Source organism: Tachyglossus aculeatus, chromosome 7 (assembly GCF_015852505.1).
Source record: "Tachyglossus aculeatus isolate mTacAcu1 chromosome 7, mTacAcu1.pri, whole genome shotgun sequence".
Classification (NCBI taxonomy): Eukaryota; Metazoa; Chordata; class Mammalia; order Monotremata; family Tachyglossidae; genus Tachyglossus; species Tachyglossus aculeatus.
The window spans coordinates 56,866,839-56,893,511 of record NC_052072.1 but is presented as its reverse complement, the minus strand read 5'-3'; the positions used below and the strand labels follow the sequence as shown (position 1 = coordinate 56,893,511).

The following is a 26,673-nucleotide window of genomic DNA, read 5'->3' as shown; positions in this document are numbered from 1 at the left end:
AACTATGAGTCCTATGTGGACATGGATTGTGTTCAACCCGATTACCCTAGCGCATAGTACAGTGCCAGGCACATAATAGGTGCTTAACAAATCCCACAATTATTGTTGTTATCATTATTATTATTACTATTATTAGACCTTGTAGAGGTTTACAGTTCTTTGGACTGGGCAGGGAACATGTCTGCCAACTCTGTTGTACGCTTCCAAGCACTTAGGACAGTGCACACAGTAAGCACACAGTACACAGTAAGTAAGTGCTCAATAAATACGATTGATTAGGACAGTGCTCTGCATACAGTAAGCGCTCAATACATGCAGTTGAATGATTGAATGAATGTTGTGGTGTTGTACTCTCCCAAGCATGAAATACAGTGCTCTGAACATGGTAAGCACTCAAATATGACTAATTAATTGATTGATTCTCATTAACATCTTTCAGGTAATAACAAGGCCATTGAAGTCAAGCTTTTCCTCTTCCTGCAGCACGAGGCTCCCTTTGATGGCAGTTGCCGCCATGGCAACTGCTTCTCCTGACACAGCCTCTGCTAGGCATTCCCTTAATTATTTGAAATGACACATGTGTACTTGTTCCAGCTCTGTGTTGGGTCTGCATAATACATGAACACAAAATGACAGCCAACAGCATGGTGGCAAAACAAAAGAGTACTCCTTTGAATGAAGGACAGAGTTGGAACATATTGCGAACACATTTTCTGCTAAACATGAACCGTGACAGGAGACTATTTGGGGGAGCTGTCAGAAAAATATTATGAGAGAACCAATGACCTGGCTCCTCCTCGTGCAAATGCAAAATGTTGGTAACCGAATCAGAAGGTAGTCACAGAGAGAAGACTTCAGGGATCTGAAAAACATAAGTATTTTTGCTAATCCAATAAAAAATGGGTTGAAAGTGTTTTTTTTTATTTTTTTTCTGTTGTATCACTTGCTTAGCTTTGTGGAATTATTTCACAATCAACTAAATTAGGTGTTCTATCAAATGGCATTAAATTGTCCAATTCTAATTATAATTCTGAATTGCTTATTTTGAAACATGCAGATCATGGAGTTATAGCCATGATCAATATAAGTTCTCTTCTCGACTAGAGGCTTAAAAAAAGATTCTGTTTTCCGATTTAAAAGTTTTTTCTAATTAAACATGGATGTCTTTGGGGTAATAATAATAATATAATAATGATGGGATTTGTTAAGCATGTACTGTGTGACAGGCACTGTACTAAGTGCTGGGGTGAATACAGGCAAATAGAGTCCCTGTCCCATTTGGGGCTCACCATCTCAATTCCCATTTTTACAGATGAGGTAATTGAGGCACAGAGAAGTGAAGTGACTTGCCCAAGATCGCACAGCAGACAAGTGGCAGAGTTGGGATTAGAACCCATGACCTTCCGACTCCCAGGTCTGTGCTCTATCCACCACATCATGCTGTGGCAGTGTCCATTTTCCTGCCATTTTAATTATCCTGTTTTATATGGGAATGTAGAAAATGCTATTTTAAAAATGAATATTAAAATGTTTGGCAATTTACACAGCAAATATTTCGTTCAGGACTAATTGTATGGTGAGTGGTAAAACTTAGTTTCCCTTTCTTTTGAAATGTGTATTTGCTTAGTCTAACACAGCTTCTCTGCTGAGTGATTTTGAGCAAGTGACTTCACTTCTCTGTGCCTGTTACCTCATTGGTAAAATGGGGATGAAGACTGGAAAGGGACCTCATCCAACCCAATTTGCTTGTATCCCCACAGCACTTGGTACGGTGTCCAGTACATAGTAAATGCTTAACAAATACCACTGTTATTATTATTATTATTATTATTAATAATGAATGGCCCTTCCGTTTAGCTGTAATTGATTCTTCATTCATTCATTCGATCGTATTTATTGAGCGCTTACTGTGTGCAGAGCACTGTACTAAGCGCTTGGGAAGTACAAGTTAGCAACATATAGAGACAGATAGTCCCTACCGAATAACGGGCTCACAGTCTAGAAGGTGGGGACAGACAACAAAACAAAACATGTGGTCAGGTGTCAAGTCATCAGAGTAAATAGAAGTAAAGCTAGATGCACATCATTGACAAAATAAATAGAATAGTAAATATGTACAAGTAAAATAAATAGGGTAATAAATCTGTACAAACATATATACAGGTGCTGTGGGGAGGGGTAGGAGGTATGGCGGGGGGATGGGGAGGGGGAGAGGAAAAAGGGGGCTCAGTCTGAGAAGGCCTCCTGGAGGAGGTGAGCTTTCAGTAGGGCTTTGAAGGGAGGAAGAGAGCTAGCTTGGTGGATGTGTGGAGGGAGGGCATTCCAGGCCAGGGGGAGGACGTGGGCCAGGGGTCGACAGCGGGATAGGCAAGAACGAGGCACAGTGAGGAGGTAGGGGCAGAGGAGCGGAGGGCACAGGCTGGGCTGTAGGAGAGAAGGGAGGTGAGGTAGGAGGGGGCGAGGTGATGGAGAGCCTTGAAGCCGAGAGTGAGGAGTTTGTTTGGAGCAAGAGAAGGGCCTGGGGAAAGTGTTTGACCCAAGGCTGGTGGATAGTGTATCATGTCTTCCTCATAAGGACTGTAGGGGCTAAAGACCTCTTACATCTCTTCCACCTCCGTAGTCCCTCCTAGCTTATGTCCCCTGCTGCCTGGGTACTTTTTCTAAAATGTCATTCTTCACACATCTTCCCACTCCTTAAATACTTCTAATGGTTAATCATTCTTTTCTGCATCAAGCAGTAGTTCCTCGCCATTGGCTTTGTCACTCAACAGCTCTTTCCCTCCTAGTTTTCCATTCCTCCCTCCCACTGCGCCCCAGCTCGCACTCTTCCACTCTAAATTGCTCTCAAGCTAACTCACTTGTTGTCTGGCTCTTGTCTCTCTTGACTTTTAACCCTTACTCATGTTGATCCTCCAGCTTCAAACCTCTTTCCGCTTCATGCCCACTAGATCAAGCAGTGTGGCTCAGTGGAAAGAGCATGGGCTTGGGAGTTAGAGGTCATGGGTTCTAATCCCGGTTTTGGCTCTTACCGGCCGTGTGACTTTGGGCAAGTCACTTAACTTCTCTGTGCCTCAGTTACCTCATCTGTAAAATGGGGATTAAGATTATGAGCCCCAAGTGGGACAGCCTGATCACCTTGTATCCCCCCAGTGCTTAGAACAGTGCCTTGCACATAGTAAGCACTTAACAAATATGATTATCATTATTATTATCAAGCGTGGTTCAGTGGAAATAGCACAGGCTTTGGAGTCAGAGGTCATGGGTTCAAATCCCAGCTCTACCACTTGTCTGCTGTGTGATCCTGGGCGAGTCACTTCACATCTCTGTGCCTCAGTTACCTCATCTGTAAAATGGGGATTAAGACAGAGAGTCCTATGTGGGACAGGGACTGTGCCCAACTCGATTATCTTGTACCTACCCCATCACTTAGTACAGTACTTGGCACATACTAAGCACTTAACAAATGCCCTAGTTATTATTGTTATTATTGTGTGCTGTGTGGCCTTGGGCAAGTCACTTCACTTTTCTATGTCTCAGTTACCTCATCTGCAAAATGGGGATTAAGACTGAGCCAGGAGGTCATGGGTTCTCATCCTGGCTCCACCATTTCTCTGTTGTGTGACCTTGGGCAAGTCACTTCACTTCTCTGTGCCTCAGTTACCTCATCTGTGAAATGGGGATTGAAACTGTGAGCCCCACATGAGACAGGGAACTGTGTCCAACCTGATTTACTTGTATCCACCCCAGAACTCAGTGTAGTGCCAGCATTTAGTAAGTGCTTAACAAATACTAAAATTATTCTCATCATTATTATTATTATTGTCATTATTTGGGCTGTGTACAATATAAGCTTTTATCTACCCCAGCACTTAGTAAGCACTTACCAAATACCATGGAACAAAAAAGTGGGCAACTATCACCTAGTTGCTACCACCAAACTTTGGTACCATTCTCAGTGTCAGATCCTTAGCTGCAGGGCCCATCAGTCTGGCTCACTAGTGGTGTTGTTGATGGTCTTCTTTTAAGTGAGTTCAAGTTGATTTTGCTTGAAATAGATGCTCCAGATTTCCAGATTCTGATTCCGTGTCTGGGCTTCCACAACCCATCAGAGAGGATGAGCTCACATCATCCTGACCCAGTTTTGCAAACAAGAGGAGATTTTGAAGTCGTACAATGGTTTCTGCATTACCATTTCTGTGACCTTTTGAGCTGTAATGTGCTCTTCCATGACCTACTCTTAATGCCAACAACCAGAGACCTTTTGCCAGGATCTTCCTTTTACTGGGCACTTATAAATAAATGGGAACCACAAGAAGAAGGCATCCCTTTGGAATAAAAAAACAGTTGAATGGCTTTGCTTTCTACACTCGACTAAGCCACATTCCCTCCAACTTTTTTGAATTCTTGATCACCACAGAGTAACTCCAGAACATCTGCTAATTGACAATGGGGGCCCTGGATGGATCGTGGTATTTTGGATGGATGGACATACTACATCAGTGAAGTTTTTCCTCTCATTTATGCAAAGTCTTGAGAGTTCTACTGCCTTTAGAAACATCCATATGCATTCTCTTCTTGGTTGTCCCATCCCAGTGAGTTCTATAGAAGAAATTAGAAATTTAGGGCTGGAAGAGCTTATAGATAATCCACCAATATGAAGTTGTGTGGAGGCATTCGCTTATGAAAGCTACCTTCCCACATCGTGGTTTCTTTTCATTAGCAGCTAGTGAGTATTTCCAGATGCTTCCTTGTGAGTTCCTCTTTCCAGGGCTGTACTTAAGCTTTGAGGCAAGTAGATAAAATTGGTTGTATTGCGAGCTTCAGAGTCTGTGTTCTCAACATAAGGAAGTTGGCCTACAAGAAAAATGTCATTTTAATGGTGGAAAAAAATCTCTTCAACTCAAACCTAGCTCATGTATTTCCCTACCTTCTGAGAAGCTTGCAGTGCTTATTTTATATAATGCTTTGTAAATGCTTTGTACTACCAACTGTATTGTATTCTTCCAGGCGCTTAGTTGAGTGCTCTATAGCGAGCTATTGTCAGTAGATTTCCCAAATCATGCTTTAATAAGTGCCTGTGAGAGTATTCATTCATTCAGTTGTATTTATTGAGCACTTACTGTGTGCAGAGCACTATTCTAAGTTCTTGGGGAAAGTACAATACTACAATAAAACAGTGACAATCCCTGCCCACAATGAGCTCATAGTCTGGGTGGAGGGGAGGGGGAGAGACAGACATCAATACAAATGAACATATACCAATATAATAAAATTACAGATAAATACATAAGTGCTTTGGGGCTGGGAGGAGGGGGAAGAACAAAGGGAGCAAGTCAGGGCGACACAGAAGGGAGTGGGAGTTGAGGAAAAGTGGGGCTTAGTCTGGGAAGGCCTCTTGGAGGAGATGGGCCTTCAGTAAGACTTTGAAGGGCTGCGGTGGGGGTAATTGTCTGTTGGATTTGAGGAGGAAGGGCATTCCAGGCCAGAGGCAGGATGTGGGCCAGGGTTCAGCGGTGAGACAAGCAAGACTGAGGGACAGTAAGAAAGTTAGCACCAGAGGAGCAAAGTATGTGGGCTGTGTTGCAGAAGAGAAGTGAGATCAGGTAGGAGGGGGCGCGAGATGTTGGAGTGCTTTAAAGCCAATGGTGAGGGGTTTTTTGTGTATTATAGAGGTAGATAGGCAACCACTGGAGATTTTTGAGGAGCGGGGTGATATATCCTGAACATTTCTGAAGGAAGATGATCCAGGCAGCAGAGTGAAGTATGCACTGGAGAGGGGAAAGGCAGGAGATTGGGAGGTCAGCAAGGAGGTTGATGCAGTAATCTAGGCGGGATAGGGTGAGTGATTGTATTAACTTGATAGCAGTTGGATGGAGAGGAAAGTGTGGATTTTAGCGATGTTTAGGTGGAACCGACAGGATTTGGTGACAGTATAACAGGAGTGGTGGACATGTTCCCTGCCCACAATGAGCTTGTGGTCTAGAGGGAAATGGAGGCAGATGATTTACAGATGAGGTAGCTGAGGCTCAGAGAAGGTAAATGACTTGCCCAAGGTCATCCAGCAGACAAGTGATGGAGCCAGGAATAGAACTAGGTCCTTCTGACTCCCAGGCCCATGCTCTATCCCCTAGGCCATGATGCTTCTCAGCTTTGAATAGAGTGACTCCTTTACATCTGTGAGTATGTTTTAACCCCCTCAGCTTCATCAATACTAGGCTTTGAGTGACATTTTAGAGGAAGTTAGCAGTTACTGTTAACTAATTAACCATGGTACTTGTTAAGCATTTACTATTTGCCAAGCATTGTACTAAGCTCTGGGATAGATACAAGTTAATCAGGTTGGATACAATCCCTGACCCATATGGGACTCACAATCTAAGTAGGAGGGAGAATAGGTTTTGAATCCCCATTTTACAGATGAGGTAACTGAGACACAGAGAAGTTTGTGACAAAAAACAAGTGGCAAATCTGGGATTAGAACCCAGATCCTTTGACTCCCAGTTCCTTGGTGCTCTTTCCACTGGCAACACTGCTGCTGTTAGTTTTGCAGAGATGTGTTACTTTGCAGAATGAATTTCACCCGTACCATAGCCATTCAGAATCGTAGCAAAAAGCAATATCATTCATTAACCACTTGGCAAATTTTGGCTAGATAACCTAGAGGCCAAAGCATTGTAGTAATTGTGCTATAAAGGAAGATTAGGAAGATTTTAGGCCCCTTGCTAAATGAATGAGAGCTGAAGAACAGTGTGGAGCCACCATCCTGAAAAGCAAGCAGTTTTCTGAAGCATTAGTCAGTCAGTCAGTTGTATTTATTGAGCACTTACTGTGTGCAGAGCACTATACTGAGAGCTTGGGAGAGTACAGTATAACAGTAAACAGACACAATCCCTGCCCTTAATGAGCTTACAGTGTAGAGCGGCAGACAGACATTATTAATATAAATAAATTACACAATGTACAGAGCAGTGTAATTGACAGAAAGAAGGGACAGAGGGAAGTTTTCCGGAGGCATTGCCACTGGAGCTGCTTGATTTTCAGTTTCTGTTCTCAAATGGCACATCTGGGAACACGGGAATAAGGTACCTTGGCACTACTGCTTTTAAGTCTTTTCTTCATTGGCTTATAATCAATCAATCATATTTATTGAGAGCTTACTGTGTGCACTGCATTAAGCACTTGGGAGAGTACGATACAGCAGAGTTGTAGGAGTTCATCATCATCATCATCATCAATCGTATTGAGCGCTTACTGTGTGCAGAGCACTGTACTAAGCGCTTGGGAAGTACAAGTTGGCAACATATAGAGACCGTCCCTACCCAACAGTGGGCTCACAGTCTAAAAGGGGGAGACAGAGAACAAAACCAAACATACCAACAAAATAAAATAAATAGAATAGATATGTACAAGTAAAATAAATAAATAGAGTAATAAATATGTACAAATATATATACATATATACAGGTGCTGTGGGGAAGGGAAGGAGGCAAGATGGGGGGATGGAGGGGGGACGAGGGGGAGAGGAAGGAAGGGGCTCAGTCTGGGAAGGCCTCCTGGAGGAGGTGAGCTCTCAGTAGGGCCTTGAAGGGAGGAAGAGAGCTAGCTTGGCGGAGGGGCAGAGGGAGGGCATTCCAGGCCCGGGGGATGACGTGGGCTGGGGGTCGAAGGCGGGACAGGCGAGAACGAGGTACGGTGAGGAAATTAGCAGCAGAGGAGCAGAGGGTGTGGGGTTGGCTGTAGAAGGAGAGAAGGGAGGTGAGGTAGGCGGGGGCGAGGTGATAGCCTTGAAGCCCAGGGTGAGGAGTTTCTGCCTGATGCACAGATTGATTGGTAGCCACTGGAGATTTTTGAGGAGGGGAGTAATATGCCCAGAGCGCTTCTGGACCAAGATAATCCGGGCAGCAGCATGAAGTATGGATTGAAGTGGGGAGAGAGACGAGGATGGGAGATCAGAGAGAAGGCTGATGCAGTAGTCCAGACGGGATAGGATGAGAGCTTGAATGAGCAGGGTAGCGGTATGGATGGAGAGGAAAGGGCGGACCTTGGCAATGTTGCGGAGCTGAAACCGGCAGGTTTTGGTGACGGCTTGGATGTGAGGGGTGAATGAGAGAGCGGAGTCGAGGATGACACCAAGGTTGCGGGCTTGTGAGACAGGAAGGATGGTAGTGCCGTCAACAGAGATGGGAAAGTCAGGGAGAGAGCAGAGTTTGGGAGGGAAGACAAGGAGTTTAGTCTTGGACATGTTGAGTTTTAGTGGCGGGCAGACATCCAGATGGAGATGTTCTGAAGGCAGGAGGAGATGCGAGGATGAGTTGGTAGAGGTGATGCCTGTCCAAAGGGCATTTACAGCCTAGCTTCACACCCGTTTAGCCCCCAGATGGTCTGCAAATTAATCTGCAAAGTAAAGAATGATGGTTCTTTGTGTCTGTTAGCCAACCTTGGATCTTTTCAGCCAGATTCTCGCAATGGTTGCAGCCTCATCGTCATCTTTGAACCTAGAGAGTAGTCATAACTTGTTTGTATTTTCTTAAGAAAACTTGAATTTTTTGTTTGAAGTAAAATGAACTTTGCAGAGACTCTAGGTAGGAAGCAAATGCAGTTGGTTAATCTAGGAAGTTGTGCAAGTAAATATCCAAGGGTTTGGAAAGATGAATGGGTCTGAAGTGCCTTGCTCATTAAAGAAGTCGGGACTACAAAAGGAAAATGTTAGAAGACTTGAGCGAGTGTAAGAGGCGGTAACCTCTTTGTGGGCAGGGAATGTGTTTTTCCGCTTTGTTATATTCTCCCAAGCTGTTCATACAGTGCTCTGCAAAAAGCAAGCATTCATTAAGTGATTGATTAAAGAGATCCATGTATAATAGCTCCATAATGGGCTATTAAAGTGAAAGGTTGGGAGGTGTTAGCTGGACCACTGGTAACCATGGGAGCAGTCATGATGCTGGCTCTCTTTTTTTATGGTGTTTGTTAAGCATTTAGTATGTGCCAGGCGCTGTTCTAAGCGCTGGGGTAGAAACAAGGTAATCAGGTTGGACACAGTCCACGTCCCACATGGGGCTCACACTCTTAATCCCCATTTTACAGATGAGGTAATTGAGGCCCAGAGAAGTGAAGTGGTAGTTAAGTGCTTACTATGTGCTAGGCATTGTACTAAACGCTATAGTAGATACAAGGTCATCGGGTTGGGCACAGACCCTATCCCACACAAGGCTCACAGTCTTAATCCCCATTTTACAGATGAGGTAAATGAGACACAGAGAAATGAAGTGATTTGCCCAAGGTCACACAGCAGACAAGTGGCAGAGCCAGGATTAGAACCTAGGTCCTTCTGACTTCCAGGACTCTGTTCTACTCACCAGGCCTCTCTAAGTAGTAGTCTCTTCAAGTAGTATGGCCCAGTATGGAATTCTAGCATTCCCTAGTTTCCAGATGTTCTTAATAAGCTCAGTTCTCTCATGATGTGTGCTTTAACTGGGTTGAGCATCATGGAATCGGGCCCAGCCTGGGGCCTCTCACAGTCTCCACCCTGTGGGCTATTCCCAGCCCTTGGTTTTGGATAACGTACTGTTAAGTAATTAATAATAATGATGATAATAATAATAATGACAATTATGGTATCTTTTAAGTGCTTACTATGTGCCAGGCACTGTTTAAAGTCCTGGGGTGGATACAAATAATAATAATAATAATAATGACAATTATGGTATCTGTTAAGTGCTTACTATGTGCCAAGCACTGTTTAAAGTCCTGGGGTGGATTCAAGATATTTGGGTTGGACACAGTCCCTGTCCCACACGGGGCTCAAGGTCTTAATCCCCATTTTACAGATGAGGAAACTGAAGCACAGAGAAGTTGTGACTTGCCCACAGTCACACAGTAGATAGGTGGAGGAGCTGGGATTAGAACCCATGACCTTCTAACTCCCAAGCACATGCTATATCCACTAGACCATGCTGCTTTTGTTCACCCAACATCAAGAGCTGGGAGTGTATTTACCAACCCTATTCTGTTGTATTCTCCCAAATGCTTAGTACAGTGCCCTGCACACAAGTGCTCCGTAAATCTGATTGAAGAGATCTGTGTACAATAGCTCCATGATAGTTATTAGAGTGATAGGTTGGGGTGTGTCAGCTGGCCCATTGGTAACCATTGGAGCAGTCATTAATGCTGTCTTTCCAAGTAGCATGACCCAATATGGAATTCTAGCATTCCCTAGCTTCCACATGTTCTTTCTTAATTAGCTCAGTTCTGCCATGAGGCTAAGAAATTAGGGAACATTCACCCAACAGCAAGAGCTGGGAACCTGCCTACCAACTCCCTTCTGTTGCACTCTCCCAGATGCTAGAGCAATGCTCTGCACACAGTAAGTTCTCAGTAATTACCATTGTACTTAGCTGGCACAAAGATCCAACTGCATTTTCAAGAAACACTTGGTTGCATTGGGTGGTGCACCTGTATTGGATTGATTTTGACACCTATAAATGGGATACTGTAAATCTGGCTTCATTATTGCCTCGGTCATTACCAGTTGTTAAGGAGAGCAGCCGTTGGATACAGTTCCATTGAACAATTCTGTAGTAGTTTCCAAACTGGCAATAATCAGACAATGCCAAGCTGATCCATATTTGTATCTACATAACCTTTGTAATGACCTGAATGATGTTACTGTGCTTTGAAAGATTTTAACCTATTGCCTCCTACTTTTGGTCTACCAAGCTTCACAGTTTCCCATCGGAAATGGAAATTCTGAGTTACAGGGAGAAAATGCTTGAGTAAATAAATAGCTCAGTTTCATTCCCACTGGGTTTACAGATGGTGAAGAAATTGTGTTATAAACTTCTATTACAGGATACCATTTCCTGCCCTTGAATTGAATTGAACTGGTATCTCCATGAATCTGTCTAGGTTCTCTGATGCTAGGAAAAGCTAAGCTTAATGACCTTGTAGCTGCAAGCCAGAAAAGATGGCACATCTCTGCCACTCAACAGCGAGGAGTTGGGGTGGGGGGAGGGAGAGCATTGAACAGTTCAAAGGCTGAGTCTGTTGAAAAAGGCTTTCAGTTTATTGCCCTCTCAGATCTTTAATCAGCTTCCTGACTCATCAAGACTCCCCACCTGGTCGCCCCCCAGTACCAAAACAGTGATTTTTCTTATACAGACAGGTCAGCTTTTCTTCAGGGAATATCAGTAAACAGTGGCACTTCCAGCTTGTTTACTTATCTACCATATTCTGTTAACATCCTGAAGACCTCATTAAATCAACTAATTTAAAACGATGGAAATGAAAAATCTGAGCAGATAGAAACTGACCTCAGTTGTTTATGTGATTTTCAATTATTTGTCACCCATTTTTCCACCACCTCTGTAAAGCTGCTTAGATGCAGATTTTCAAGGGCACTGGTATGAAAGTGCAAAGAAGTACTTTCATAAGCATGTCTAATGAAGAAAAACAGATTCATCATCTTCATGCTTGGAGAGGGAGGGTGGTGGGAAATTCTGTGGGCTGAAGAGGTTGGAAAGAAATAATTTTCTTGATGTTCCCTTGTATCTATTTGTAAAATGTATTTAGCAGCTGTGGATTTCTGTTCTTTTAAAACAAGCTCTCCTTAACCTTTAGCATATTAATCTCTTTCCCCTCAAAGGACTTGTTCTATGCTTCGCTCTAATCCATCAAATAGTTGTGTTGCATAAATTATACAAGAGATGGTATCCACCACTACATCTAGTATGTTGAGGAGTGAGAAAGAGTTTGAAACTTCCAACACAACGTTTTCAGAATGGCATTTCAGAGAGGAGGAGGAGGAGGAATCAACTTATCTAGACTGTGAGCCCGTTGTTAGGTAGGACCATCTCTATATGTTGCCAATTGTACTTCCCAAGTGCTTAGTACTGTTGTCTGCTCATAGTAAGCACTCAATAAATATGATTGAATGAATGAATGAACAGATACCGTAATTCTGCTTAGTTTCACCTGCTGAAATCTAATTTTAAGATTATGAAGCTCTGAGGAATACGAAGAGTTTCTAAATATAGGTTGTGTCGGCTGAATTTTAGAGAAACTTGTAATTAGAAAAGAAATGGTATTTTGGTGCAAGGCTTCCTACATTTCAGAACTGCATTCAGACAGCCCTTTGGTAAATGTCATTGTTGGATGATGCACTCTCAGTTGAATCTCTTACACGCCTCTTGCATTGCTGACCCTTTTGTGCCCACAAGGCTGTTTTCTAGACTGATTACAAGGAATGTGCTTTTTCAGGTTCCTTACTCTAAAAGCCGTGAAACTGTTTTCCTCTCCCAGAGATAAATATGTATGTAAGAAAGGGAATTCTGTTCCACCAGTTGCAGCTGTTTCATTTTGTTTGACTGCATGAACCCTTGTGTTCAGAGTTTTAAACGTGATGGTGACATTTGTGTTGATATGAAAATGGAAAGAATTATGAACTAAATTAAATCTCCTGGATTGATTCCTTTAGCCCCCATTCATTTGAATTTATTGGGATGCCTACATCAGGGTATTTCAGAGAAATCCGTTGTAAGCCCTTATGGCTCAGTGGCAAGAGCTCGGGCTTGGGAGTCAGTGGTCATGGGTTCTAATCCCAGCTCTGCCACTTATCAACTGTGTGACTTTGGGCAAGTCACTTCACTTCTCTGGGCCTCAGTTCCCTCATCTGTAAAATGGGGATGAAGACTGTCAGCCCCCCGTGGGACAACCTGATCACCTTGTATACCCCCCCTCCCAGCGCTTAGAACAGTGCTTGGCACATAGTAAGCGCTTAACAAATACCATTATTATTATTATTATTATATGTAAGTAGGGGGCTAAGTAATGAATTCTTATTTCAAATCTCTTGACATGTTGGATTTATTTTAAGACTAGAAGCTTCTGGAATAACTGAGCGCAACCCTGCGTAGCTCCTACTGTACTTTGAAGGTAGAAAGAAGGAAGGGAAAATTTCAACAAGAGCATTCAAGGGCAGAAGGAAAACAGAAGGACTAGCCCTAAAGGCCAGTGAGTCCTAGGCCCAAAGATATTTTCCTCTAGGATCAATCAGTGGTATTTATTGAGTGCTTACTATGTGCAGAGTCAAGAGGCCTTCTCTAATCCTTTTTTTCTTCTCCAACTCTCCTCTGCATCACCCTGACTTACTCCCTTTATTCATCCCCCTCCCAACCCCCAGCACTTATTTATATTAACGTCTGTCTCCCCTTCTAGACCGCAAGCTCATTGTGGGCAGAGAATGTCTGTTTATTGTTCTGGTGTACTCTCCCAAGCGTTTAGTACAGTGTTTTGCGCTTGCTTCAGCAGCACATATACTAAAATTGGAACGATATAGAGAAGATTAGCATGGCCCCTGCGCAAGGATGACACGCAAATTCGTGAAGCGTTCCATAGTTTTCTATTCTGCTGACTTGACACCTGTCCACCTGTTTTGTTTTGTTGTCTGTCTTCCCCTTCTAGACTGTGAGCCCGTTGTTGGGTAGGGACTGTCTCTATATGTTGCCAACTTGTACTTCCCAAGCGCTTAGTACAGTGCTCTGCACATGGTAATTGCTCAATAAATACGATTGAATGAATGAATGAATGTTTCGTGCGCAGAAAGCACATAATAAGTATGATTGGCTGACTGGCTGCACTAAGAGCTTGGGACAGTGCAATGCATCAGATTTACCAGACACGTTCCCTGCCCATAATGAACTTGCAGCCTAGAGGACCCCAGAAAGGGCAAGGGGAGCCCCTCGGAAACTGGAAGAAGTTCTTACTCGTGGCTCGGCCATCCATGAAGTCTGAGCTGGAAGTTGTGTTTCCCGTAGACCTCCTACTTGTGCATTTGGAACCAAACAGGTTTTGTACCTGTACTTCCCCGTCTGCCTGCTCACCAAGACACTTCAGCACTTGAAGTTGATAGACAGTCAAGGAACTTCATCTTCCTGTCCCACTTGATAAAGGAGAAACCCAGAAGGAAAGTGGACAAGAGGCTCTTAAGTTGGAGTGAATGTGAGAAAGAATCTTTGTTAAATTCATTCATTCAATCATATTTATTGAGTTCTGTTGTACTTAGGAGAGTACAATAGAACAATAAACAGACATATTCCCGGCTAGCAGAGTAATTCCCTGCTGTAGGCAGTTACCACTGTAGCCTCCGTGATCTTGATATTTTCAAAATTGTATTAACCATAAAATTCAAAATTATGCAAGTAAATCAGAAGGTATTATTTTACCCTTTAATGTTTACACTTGGTACAGGGTCTCAGGCCTTAATCCCTCTCCAAAACATGTAAGGTCTTTTATTTTCAACAGGCATGAATAAATTTTCTTGAATTTTGAATGGTGGAAAGTTCACAAGTTCAGGATTGCTTGGAATGTGAAAAATTGGTCTTTAAGTTGATATCTCATATTCAGTGCTCGATACATTTTGCAAAACAATCCACAATATGATGAACATCACCATTGTGTGTGCTTTGAGCTGTCATGATCCAAAAGGATTGTTGGAAATGCAAATAAATCCTAGAAATTTGGCTGATTGAACTGGAAGGTGGAGTTTCCAAGGGAATTTGAAATGCAGTCATTTTAAGTGTTCAAGGCCATCATGGTATATGCTTAATTAATCTGTGTGTTAGAAAGATCTGGTTGTTGGGGGAGGGGACATGTCTGCCAATTCTGTTGTGTTGTGCTCTCCCAAGTGCTTAGTATAGTGCTCTGCTCATAGTCCATAAGTACGATTGATGATAATGGTGGCAACTATCCAATCATAATGATTTTTTTTAAGCACTTTAAGTCAAACTCTGTTCTGAGAGTTGGGTAGATAATAAATTATCAGATGCGGCACAGTTCTGTCTCGTGCATCCTATTGTCGTGTTTGAAGTCACTCAGTCGATCGTATCCATTAAGTGCTTACTGTGTGCAGAACACTGTATTAACTGCTTGGGAGAGTGTATTCTAACAACATAAGAGGCACATTCCTTGACCACAACGAGCTTAGAGTTTAGAGGGAAGACTGTAAGACAGAATGCTGTTCTGGATGGAGCATTGTTTTGATCCTAGAGAGTATTTCTATGGTATTATGTTTACTTTTCTTGAACTTGGCAGCAAAACACTGTGTATTGATAATATCAATTTGTTTATACAATATAGGCAAATTTTAAATAAAGCTTAACTCATTCCCTTGAAGTCCATTCAGAGCTATTTCTAAGATGGTGTTGAACATAGAGTAGGAGAATATGGAATCTGGAAGAAGGAAAGCAAAAGCAAGAGGGAATTCTAAGACTCATATGTTGATAGCTATGCTGTTCTTAGAGGGCTGAGTTTTTAGAACTTCATTTTCCAGAAAAATTAGAGGTGGGGAAAATGTAGAGTACCATGGGACACTGTCTAGCTTCTGCTGTTTTCCTCATCTTGGAATTTCTGTCATGAAATGAGCAGTAACCCTACCATTATAGAAGCCTTGATGACAGTTTTCTCCTTGCCCACTTCTTAGGCTTTGATGCTCACTCATGTTTTGAAGTGTTTATTTTTTTCTGTAGCAACACTAGAAACTATCTTTGGAAACTTAAAAAATGAAAACTTGGTATTTGAGATAAACATAAAATGCTGTTGATAGTTGATATATAGCAAGATCACATTGCTCTTCCTCTTCTTACTGTTATGCGTAAAAATGTTTTAATATCTGCCAATAGAGTGCAGAAAATTTTCTACTCTCAGTGGTTGTATACTTCTTTAATTACAGCCCATATTATTTATCTTTAATTATTCCCAACCTGTTCCAACTTGATGAGATATGTAGTGGATAACTTAGAATATATGCAGCCATTTTAGATTTTGTGACCCATTCTGCCACCAAGTTTGGGAGATGGTTTGAACATTTTGAATAATCATTAACATTGCAAGTTCTTAGCTTGAGACAACTCATTTCTCTTCAATCACTATTTTCAGAAATTTAGTAAGTAATCAGGAAGTTAATTGCAATCACCATAATTTGGAAAATTTCTGACTTCATTTGAGACAAATTTATTGGAAGAGGTAACTTTAGTGTGAAAAAGTGAAATGTGTGTGGCATGGATACCAATTATATAGCATTGGGAAATTTTAAAGCCAACTTAAGTTACATAATAATACTAATAATGGCATTTGTTAAGCGCTTACTGTGTGCTGAGCACTGTTCTAAGCACTGGGGTAGATACAAGGAAATCAGGTTGTCCCACACGGGGCTCACAGTCTTCATCCCCATTTTCCAGATGAGGGAACTGAGGCACAGAGAAGTCAAGTGACTTGCCCTAAGTCATAAAGCTGATTAGTGGCAGAGCCTGGATTAGAACCCACAATTTCTGACTCCCAAGCCCGTGCTCTTTTCACTAAGCCATGCTGCTTCTCTACATCAATTCTGTAGCATTTCTTTTCTTATTAACAGTAATTAGGTACTTCTTAGAACTGTAACTTTAAACAATAGAGATTTGAGTATAGCTTCAGGCATTTTTTTTTCTCAGGACTGACCAGGAGTTCAGATAACCTTATTTAAAATACTTGAATTTCTTGTAGCCAAACTTTACGATATATTTTGGGGTAGTTATAAATACTGATTTGCCAATTTGACGTATGAAGATTTTCATAAATATGCAGAGAACTCAAGTGATCCAATGTGGGTGTGCTTTGGATAATGATTAGTAAAAATATTTGACCTTGTAAGTTTCAGAAGTATTGTCTCTAAGTAATACTAAGTAGTTGAAGCATTCCAAGTCAGCCATAATGTATTTGGTCAAAGTACATTCTTTTTTGAGGTCTTTTTCTTTCAGGAAGTAGCAAAAAGTTGAATGGGACTCTGAGCTTTGTATATGTGTGCAAGTGAAATAGACTATAAGTTTGCTTTTAAGAAATGAAACAAATATTCCAGTAATGTAGCAAAATCAGTTACATTAATTTCCTTGTCAGAGCAAGCAAGGTGTATATTTATGTGCAGCAGTTTTACCTCTTTTTGCCACAGACTTATATGCTATCATTTAAAACACCACAATTAGAAGTGTATTGTAATCTGGTGAAGTGGTTAAATTTCCTTCAAAACTTAAATTTGATCTTTCAACAAGCTCTAAAAATGATGGAATATGCATCATTTTAATGAAAGGAAAATTCAGCTTCAAAATGCCCTTGGGCTATTTCAAGTAGTTTCTGTAGGTATGTATATATAGCTGTCAGTTGTGTTTTAACATCCAGCTTCTGGGAGCAAGCTAATAATAATAATGGTATAGGTTAAGCGCCTACCGTATGCCAATTGGGGTAGATATAAGGTTATCGGGTTGTCCTAAGTGGGGCTCACAGTCGTAATTCCCATTTTACAGATGAGGTAACTGAGGCACAGAGAAGTTAAGTGACTTGCCCAAAGTCACACAGCGACAAGTGGTGGGATTAGAACCCATGACCTCTGACTCCCAAGCCCGGGCTCTTTTCTGAGCCATGATGCTTCAAGTGGTGGAGCTGAGATTAAAACCCACAACCTCTATCTCCCAAACCTGTGCTCTTTCCACTAAGCCATGCTGCCTCTCAAGATCCTGTTTATACCCATGAGTTTAGCTGAAAATGACACTCTATTTTACCCCAGACATGAAGATTGTTTTTGTTGTGCTGGTCCATTGGCCTCTTGCAACACCTCTTGATTTCTAAATCTCCCTTGGCCTACCCAAAGTCTCTCTCTAGTTACAGAGAACAACCTCTTTCCTGCTTGTCCCAGCCTCTATTGGCCTGTCTGATGCAGTTGTGTCTTATCATCTGTGGCTCCATGTCATTGCTTTTCAAATGTTTATCTTCTTTTTGTGGTTGCAAATACCCCATTTTAGTTAAGCACCAAACAGCTTCTTCATATCCTTTTGCCATCCATGCTACAAAGCTGCCTGCCAACAAAATTAGGTCACTATGAGCAAGCCTGTAATACTGGTGCAGGGCCTACTTTGTGGTGAGTTTGTCATGCCCTTTATGTTCACATGTGATGCCAATCAGGCTTTTCGAGTCAAATGTGTCCCCTGCAGGAGGTTGATTAGGTCTAGGTCTCCTGCCCTATAGAAAGTTGGAAACTACTCATCCAACTCCAGTTTTGGAGACTTTTTTTGTTTGGGATGAAACTTGTGACTCATTGTCATCACCTCCTGCACTTCTCTCAGGTGAAATACTGGTCTATAGTCACTATTCTACTAGTCTGTTAGAGTGCCATACTAGATTGTATTCCCTTCAGGTAGTATAATTTGTTGACAGATTTATCAGGGTTCTGCCAGTGAAAGTCTGTTGAGTAAGGTTTCAGAGATTCAGATTGGTTCACAATCTGAGATGGGATTTATTGTCAGTTCACAGTGCCAGTGACTCTGGAAGCTGTTCATAGTTATAATGATTGTCCTCATCAGGTTAGTCATGAGGGACATGAGGGAGGGAGAGACAGGAGGGACAGGAGCTGTGCCCAAACTGACTAGATTGTATCTACCCCAGTGTTTAGAACAATGCTTGACACATAATAAGCACTTAAGAAATACCATCATCATCATCAGATTATTTGTTAAATGCTTACTTGTGTGCCAAGTGCTGTACTAAGTGTTGGGGGAGATCCAGGTGTATGTAGAAGAGACAGTCTGTACCCCACATGGGCTTATTGTCTAATTATCTGTGTGTCTGCTTGTGTTTGTGCTTCCAGGGTACAATCATCATCATATAACAGTTCCTGGATAACTGTTTCAAGGATTTTTAATGGTATCCATTGCTTCAGTTTGTAAGCATTAATTGGTGGGGCAGAAACATATTCAGATTCCAGTTTATTGGCCCCTTATCACAACTTGCAGTCCACATGAGGTTGATCAGGATAGGATTTACCATCCAGCCTGCTTTACTTCGGATTCTCTCCTTGATTCAGATGCTGGGATGTTGTTGTGTTGCTCCATGCAACAGCTACTACTGCTGGGGCTACTCAGACCTTCACACTTGGGTTCAGTAAGTACCACTACTAGCCCTTTTTGATGATTGTAATTCAATCCCACCTCATTCTTTCACCTTTCTGACTCTGGTCCAACTCCAAAAGTTACATGGGTTTCCGTCTCCCATATAGCCTCTCTCCTGGGATCCTAACAGCTAATTCCCAGCTAAGCTGACCAAGTATCAGCAAACGTGTATAATTCCCACCTGAGTATTTTTTTTCTCAGAACTGACTACAGTGCTCTGCTCTACTATTACTACTACTACTATTAACCAATGCCTGGGGCTTTACTGGGCATAGTCAAGGGTAATGTTTTGCTTGTTATTTTTGTAGAAATCTAGAAGTGAGGTGATGTTATAGGAATACATATTGTTATGAAGACAAGAAAACCCTAAATGACCTCTTACATTAATATCACAAATAAATGTTAGAGCCAGCACACATGCTTGGACTCCTAGGCTATCCTCAGAGGAAGTTCATGGGAGTCTAATCTCATGGAGGAAAACAGATGGGAAACGGATGACACAGGTCTATTATGAAACATGTTACTCTACTAATTCCACATTTATGTGGATGCCAAGAGTCTATGGGTTATTTTTCAGTAATGAAAAAGAATTAGATTCCCATATAATTGTACAACTGGTATTCCTTTGGAATTATAAAAGATACACTTTGTACACTTGAATATGCAATGGTTACATTTGAGTCTCTCGTGCTCCAGACAGATGGAAAGAGCTGTAATAGTTGGGAGCAGGAGAGAAAAGATAGGAGGGAAAATTCCTTTTGCTTTTGTTTAGATAATGCAGAAGAAGAGCAAGGAGGAGAAGATGCCGTATATGGAATCTTCCTCCCAGTGTAACACTTTCCAATGAGGGTAGGCATTTCTGGAAAACTTAGTCCTCTGCATGTGTTTGTCCCTATGCATTCCAGTAGTTTGCAGAATGAAGTAATAGAAGGATAGTGATCAGGGGAATCCTTGGTTAAATGATTTGCTCCCATTTGAGGCAAGCTAGTTGAATTTTACATTGAGCAAGAAAATCCAGACTGTAAAGAGTTAACTGTTGTGTTCTTCATTAGAGATGAAGTAGTGACCTAATGATTATTGAAAGTGCCAGCCGATATTGTCTGAACCCAGGGGAAAACTATCCAGTGACAGGTGAATTGACAGGTGACCAGTCTAAGTAGAATTTGGTCAGAGAACCTTAAGGGATTTGTGCCCACTTTCATGTTTTTTTTCAGTCAAGGTAAGTAAAGTTCTTTGTAGTCATATACTGACAGGGAATGTGTCTGCTAATTCTGCCACATTGTACTCTCTCGGGTAGTTAGTACAGTGCTGTGCACCTAATAAGTCCTCAATAAATAGCATTGATTGATAGCTTAATTTGTTGAAAATACTTTACATGGGTAGACCATAGGTGCGACTCTCGATATTAAATGCAAATGCAATGATTTAGATTACGCTTCTTCACAGTGTGATTACTTGCCAGATTGTAAATGCAATGAGACCACTTTCATTCAGTCAGTCGTATTTATTGAGAGTGTACTTTGTGCAGAGCACTGTACTTAGCACTTTGGATAATGCAATACAACAATAAACTTTGTTCTCCCCCCTGCAACCCCACAGAATTTATGTACATATCTGTAATTTATTCTTTCTCCCTGCCTCTAGATTGGAAGCTCACTGTGGGCAGGGAATGTGTCTGTTTATTGTTGCACTGTACTCTCCCAAGTGCTTGGTACAGTGCTCTGCAAACAGTAAGCAATCAGTAAATACGTTTGAAAGAGTGAATGAATAAACAGACAGAAGAGATCATTTTGCCATAGAAGAAAAGGAGCACCTTGAGGTTTGAACCAAAAGTACTCACACAGTCAGCCGTACCCATGATCATCATGAAAGGAGTGATCACTGATGGGATCTAAATGGCAAAAAAGATTTCTCCCTCCATTTAAGCTAAACTTTGGCTTACAGAAAAGAAGCTTAATAACCGTAGGAAAGATCTCTGGAATGTTGGAGAACCCGGCAATATTTTAATGAGTTGAAATAGTATTTATTAAGCATGTACTATGTAGTAAGTGCTGAGGGAGAATGCACAGCTGGGAATTAGATATGGTCCCTATCCCTTGAGAGGCTCACAATCTAAGTAACTCAGTTGGCAACTTTGCCCCAATATGGGCTCTAGGTGCAACTTGTAGAGGATATTTCTTAAGGGCTCCCTACCAAAGTAATGACTGTTAGGATTTTGGGAGGCATCACATACAAACTTAAACAGCATTTAGGGAACCCTACTGTCTTTGCATAAAGTCCTTGCCTCTGAATAAGCTGCTAGATAGAAGGCGGTATGTCTTATATATTCAGTCTGTGGGTGCTTCAGTATAGGTGAAGGAACATTAAAATCTCAGTTTTGTCCAGAGGAAATTTAAATAAAAGTCTTCTAAATTCAATTCTGCCAATTGTGGTTGTGCAGCACCCTATAAACATGAGATTAATGAGTCCAGGACTGTTGCCCATTGTGTCCCATACATTGGCCTCAAAGACTAGCCTTGTTAAAAGCTTCCTTTGGAAAGATTGCACCCAACCCCCCTTCCCCTGGCCCCGGTCCATCCCCCATCCAAATACTGTTTCCTGTACCTCCCCAATGAATTTTAAAGGAAAACAACTAGGGGCAGAAGCCTGCTGCATTGCAACTGGAGATGCACGGATATTCTTAGAATCACTATTTGTCAGGGTTACAGCACAGGACTGTTAATCTTACCTGGAAAACAAAAATCTCATAGCATTTGAAAGAAAAGTATGTAACAACTTTTTGGCATTTTTAGGTAAATTATCATCATACGCACCCTGCCCCCCACTCTCCCCCCACTCCCATATGTGAAGATTTTGGTCTTACTGTTGGATTCATCCTAGTTATAGATTTGTTCAGTGGGATTTGAATACCTACCATGTGCAGAGCCTTAGGCACTTGGGAGATGACAGTAAAGGCAAAAGCAAAAGACATTGCCCCTGCCCTCAAGGAGTTTATCAGTCAATGATATTTATTGAGCACTTACTGGATGCAGAGCACTTGGGAGAGTACAGTACGACAGAGTTGGTGGACAGTACAACAGAGTTGGTGGACATGTTCCCCACCCATGATGAGTTTACAGTTCTAGAGTTTGTGGTCAACAGCAGAGAGAGACAGACATAAATTGTCTAAAGCCTTAATAGTTGTCAATTCAGAGTACTTGTGGAGAGTACAGTTAAATTGCATATGTAGCACTGCTGGCCAATTGTTCTTGAAGTCTCACTAATAATTTATGACTACAAAGCAGTATCTTATTGTGGAATTTAGAAGCATTGCTTAGATTTTTTTAAATAACAGGACCATCTAATTACTCCAAAGACATAGGAGTTATCATAGGAAGCGGTCAGGACTACTGGTACTCTGTATTGGTAAAGTCATGATGTGGGAAGCAACATGGCTTAGTGAAAAAAGCACAGGCCTCGGAGTCAGAAGATCTGGGTTCTAATCCACTGCTTGTCTGCTGTGTTACCTTGGGCTTAACTTCCCTGGGCCTCAGTTACCTTATCTCTGAAATGGGGATTGACTGTTAACCCCTTGTGGGACATGGACTGTGTCCAGCTGTGTCCTAAAGTGGGGCTTGTGTTTAATCCAGTGCTTAGTATACTGTCTGGCATATATTAAGCGCTTAATAAATACCATAAATAAAAAAGGACAAGTTATTCCTCTGTGGAAAAACAGTGTTTTCTTAGTCACTCCTGAAAATAATTATAGCACTTGTCTTTATCCTCTTCAGCAGGATGGATTTAAGGCTACTGCCATAGAGGTGTCTCCACTCAGAAACCATGACACTGATTGGTGCTGGGAGCCCTCCAGGAGCACAATTTATACAATTAAATGTAAGGATGTTCTATTGGATCCCAGGAGTATCACTCAGGCTTTACTCAACACTCCAGGGACCACAGCCTCAGGAAACCTCCAAATCTTCAGTCTTTAAGCCCCCATCTCTCCGGAGTAAATGTATTTGCTGAATGTTGCATTCCTCTCGGGGACCACATATCAGGAATACAGCATCAATCAATCAATGATATTTCTTGAGCGTTTACTGTGTGCGGAGCACTGTACTGAGTACTTGGAAAAGTACAATGCAGTAGAGTTGGTTGATGCAATCTGTACCCAGAGGGAGCTTACAGTCTACATGGGGAGACAGACATTAAAATAGATTAGGAATGGGGGAAAAGACAGGAAATGATGGCTGCACCCCAGAACTGAAATTCTGTTTTGGGTCTTCAAATCAGACTATTAAGGAAAATGAAAACAGTAAGTCTGTGACAAAATTCCACACTATAGGGGAAGAGTGACAATTAGGATAATCATGGTGAATTGTGGGGGAACCACAAAGAACAATTAAAGTTGCCTCACATGTTCCAAATCCCTCACTGTGTAGCCCAAGACTACTGTACTGACAAAAAATAAGGGCAATTAGAAAATTATAAAGACTAATAATTAGGAGAGTAGAGGGATATAACATTGGCATCTTAGTAGCAATGATGCAGGATATTTTTGTTTTGGAAAGATCTTGAGTGGCCTATCAAACATACAACTTGTGTCACAAGCAAACAGAATGGAATTGTTGCACTGTACTCTTGCAACCAGACAAGGTGAACAGGGCATTCCCTGTCACACATCGCTCATTCCTTTTGCCCCTCTCCTTAGTGCTCTTATTGGTCATGCCCCATTCATAACCTCTTCTTTGTCTCTCAGGTGGCTCCCTTCATTCTAGCCTTCACCCAGCTATCAAAATTAGTTTTCTTACCTACCGCTTCAGCTACATCATTGCTTCACCCTGATGTAGCTCCTGCTTTCTGTTTTTCTCTTCTCATCTTTGTTACCATCTTTGATACTTTATTCATCCGTCTCTTCACCGTGAGACTCTAGCCTCTCCCTCAAATGTAGCTCCCCAGCTCTAGAATTCTCTCAATCCTATTCCCTCCTTGCCTTCTTCAGAGACTATTAGAAAATCCCATTTTCTCCATAGGGTATTTTTTCACTAAGTGGATTCAGGAATGATAGATCCAGCCCCCCAGTCTTTCACTGTCCCACAATATTCACGTGTAACAACCTTATAGTCTTAATATAATTTGTTCTTAGGCTTGATTAATTTATACATGGAATTGTTGATATGTCATTTTGGCTTCTTTTTTTTTCAAGACAGTGTCATGAGTGTTAGATCCTGACTCTTGAGGGGCACCATTCAAGACTAATTTATTCTGAAGAGTGCCAGGCACAGGTGAAGACTAAATTTGTACTACAGAATATTCGGGTCTACCCTTGGATGTACTTTCCCTCCTTTGAAGATATCTTTAATGTAGATTAAAGGCAGAATAATGAGCTTTTAGTGTAGCAGCTTTCTGCCAAAGAATTCAGAGTTCTTGGCAATAGTAACTCACCCTCCAAACATTGCTAGGACAGTGAGAATATTCTCATTGTAGGTTTTACTAAACCACTTCTTCCTTATGTTTTCAGAGAAGTACTTTGACTAGCAGTTCTAGGAATAGCAATGCATAATTTCCTGGAAGATGGATAGTAATTCTGTATTCAGTGCTCCATAGCATTATGCTATAATTAAATCTCCATTAGCTAAATATCCAGAAAATCATGCTGGATATTTAAATAGAACTTTAAAATCATATTTTAAGGTGACCTCACGTAAGTTCCTCCATACTGGAATAAGATGGCCTCATGTATTGTGGTCCCTTTATTCTGGAAAGCATCAAAGCCGTGCATCTAACCAAATGAAAACTCCTTAGTAATATGTCACGAGAGTTAGCTCAATTTATTCTGATGTTAAAGAACAGGGCATAGGTGAATCATTAAGGGTAGGTGGTGAGGATCAGTAACAGGCAGGACTGTATTTAAAGGATGCATGGCAGGCTGTTTGCCAGATTTTCATATTCTCCTCATGCCTTGGAAAACAGGATGGCTGTTTCACAGGCCTGGTTTTTGTTGAATTTAGTGACTGAGAAATGTTCAGAGGAGGAAATCTCTCCGGCTCTTCCTTAATCCCTCACCATGTAGCCCTAGACTACTGTCCTGACACTTTCTGACACTTGGCAACTTTAAGTATTCTTTGGTAATGAAAGGACTCTGTATGCTCTTTTCTCTGCAGCCTTTATTTATGAGGGCTATATCTAAAATACCATATTTTGAAAATTGAAATGAACTCCATGATACTTGAAGTTGTTTCTTAAAATAACCTATTAGAAGCAATGTTCATGATATTTGAAAGATGAAAATCAGACAACTTGAAGAAATGAAAATACAGTGGATTGGGGAGAGTGTTTTTGGTGTCACAGGGGAAAAGTGTTTTGGTAGACATTTAGGTGTGTCTTCAGTTAGTGTTTATGGACTTAAATTGAGATGCAGATTGGCGCAAGAAATGGAATCACGTTCCTCTGTACTGCTTAGAGTTAAGCTTCAATTTTAAGCTGTTGCAACTTTCCCTCAAGAAAAATGCCTTCAACACAAAACTCTTCTCCAGCTAAGCTGCCTGACTTTCCATTTTTGAAATACTTATATAATTTGTACAACTCTATTTTGAAAATACCAAGTCTTTTGAACATCTTTCCCAGCTAGTTTGTGCCCAGGTATCTTTCTTCTTTTACTCTGAGAACATATTTGCAAAGATAGTTGGGTAGCTATTTCTGAAAAGAATGATTGAGAAGACAGATGAACTGCAGAAAATCGGAGCATTCCCCCTCATTTTCAGTAACTACCAGTTGGGGTCTCTGACATGTCCAGGCTATCATGATTTAAGATTAAAATAAGAACATGTGAAACCACTGATGCCTGCTAAGCTCTTCCTCAAATATGTAAGCTTTTCTGTTATGGCATGCTTTCTGTATTTCCCCTCCCTTTTTATTTATTGAGAAATAAGTTTTACTTGAAAATATGTTCTTGAATTTCTCTTCCAAGTTAGTGACATTATTTCCAGAGCTTTAATATATAGTACATCATACTGAAGGTTTAGTTGGAAGTAAGCTTATGGAGCTGTAACTTATCTTGGTTCAGAAGTGATGTAGAGAAGGCTTAAGGGCTCCCAAAGAGTAATTGATAAAGCAGTACATTGTGCAATCCAAAAGAGCTTTAAAAAAAGCCCTTTAAATATTCTCCTCTGGGTTTTTTTCACAAGTTAAAATTTCAAGGAAATGCTTAAAATTTATACTAAATTCATGTCCCTGTGAGCTTTCATCTCACATGGCTTTCATATTAGTGTATTCATTTTCTTGAAAAGATCTAGAATAAATAGAATCATTTTCACTGCCTATTTTAAAGAGCAGTACATTCTGTTTGATTTCTATAAACCTCATAATCTCACATGTCAAAATTCCACACCATGGGTAAGAGTGACAATTAGGATAATAATCATGGTGAATGCTGGGGAAACCACAAAAAAAAATTAAAGTTGCCTCACATGGCTTAAATTCCCACAGAACTTAGAGACACTGCAATTTTGATTTAAGATGGTGATCCCCCTTCTAGACTGTGAACCCATTGTTGGGTAGGGACCGTCTCTATATGTTGCCGACTTGTACTTCCCAAGCGCTAAATGATTGAATGAATGAATGAAAGACTTCTACAAAATCTGAGGGAGAAGGGAAATTCATGGTTTGCGTTTTGGAGAAGCTTCAGAGGAGGGCAAAGAGAAGTATTAAAGAATTGGAAAACCACATTTTT

General features: G+C 41.2%; 1 protein-coding gene and 1 non-coding gene across 7 annotated transcripts in view; both read left to right on the top strand.

Moving 5' to 3' along the window:
* AGAP1 (ArfGAP with GTPase domain, ankyrin repeat and PH domain 1) overlaps nucleotides 1–26,673 on the top strand; it is a 777,656-nt gene that overhangs the window by 176,294 nt on the left and 574,689 nt on the right. The window lies entirely within an intron of this gene.
* LOC119931204 lies at nucleotides 13,287–13,393 on the top strand. Its single transcript, XR_005452060.1, has one exon. It is a non-coding gene; the product is annotated as a U6 spliceosomal RNA (small nuclear RNA).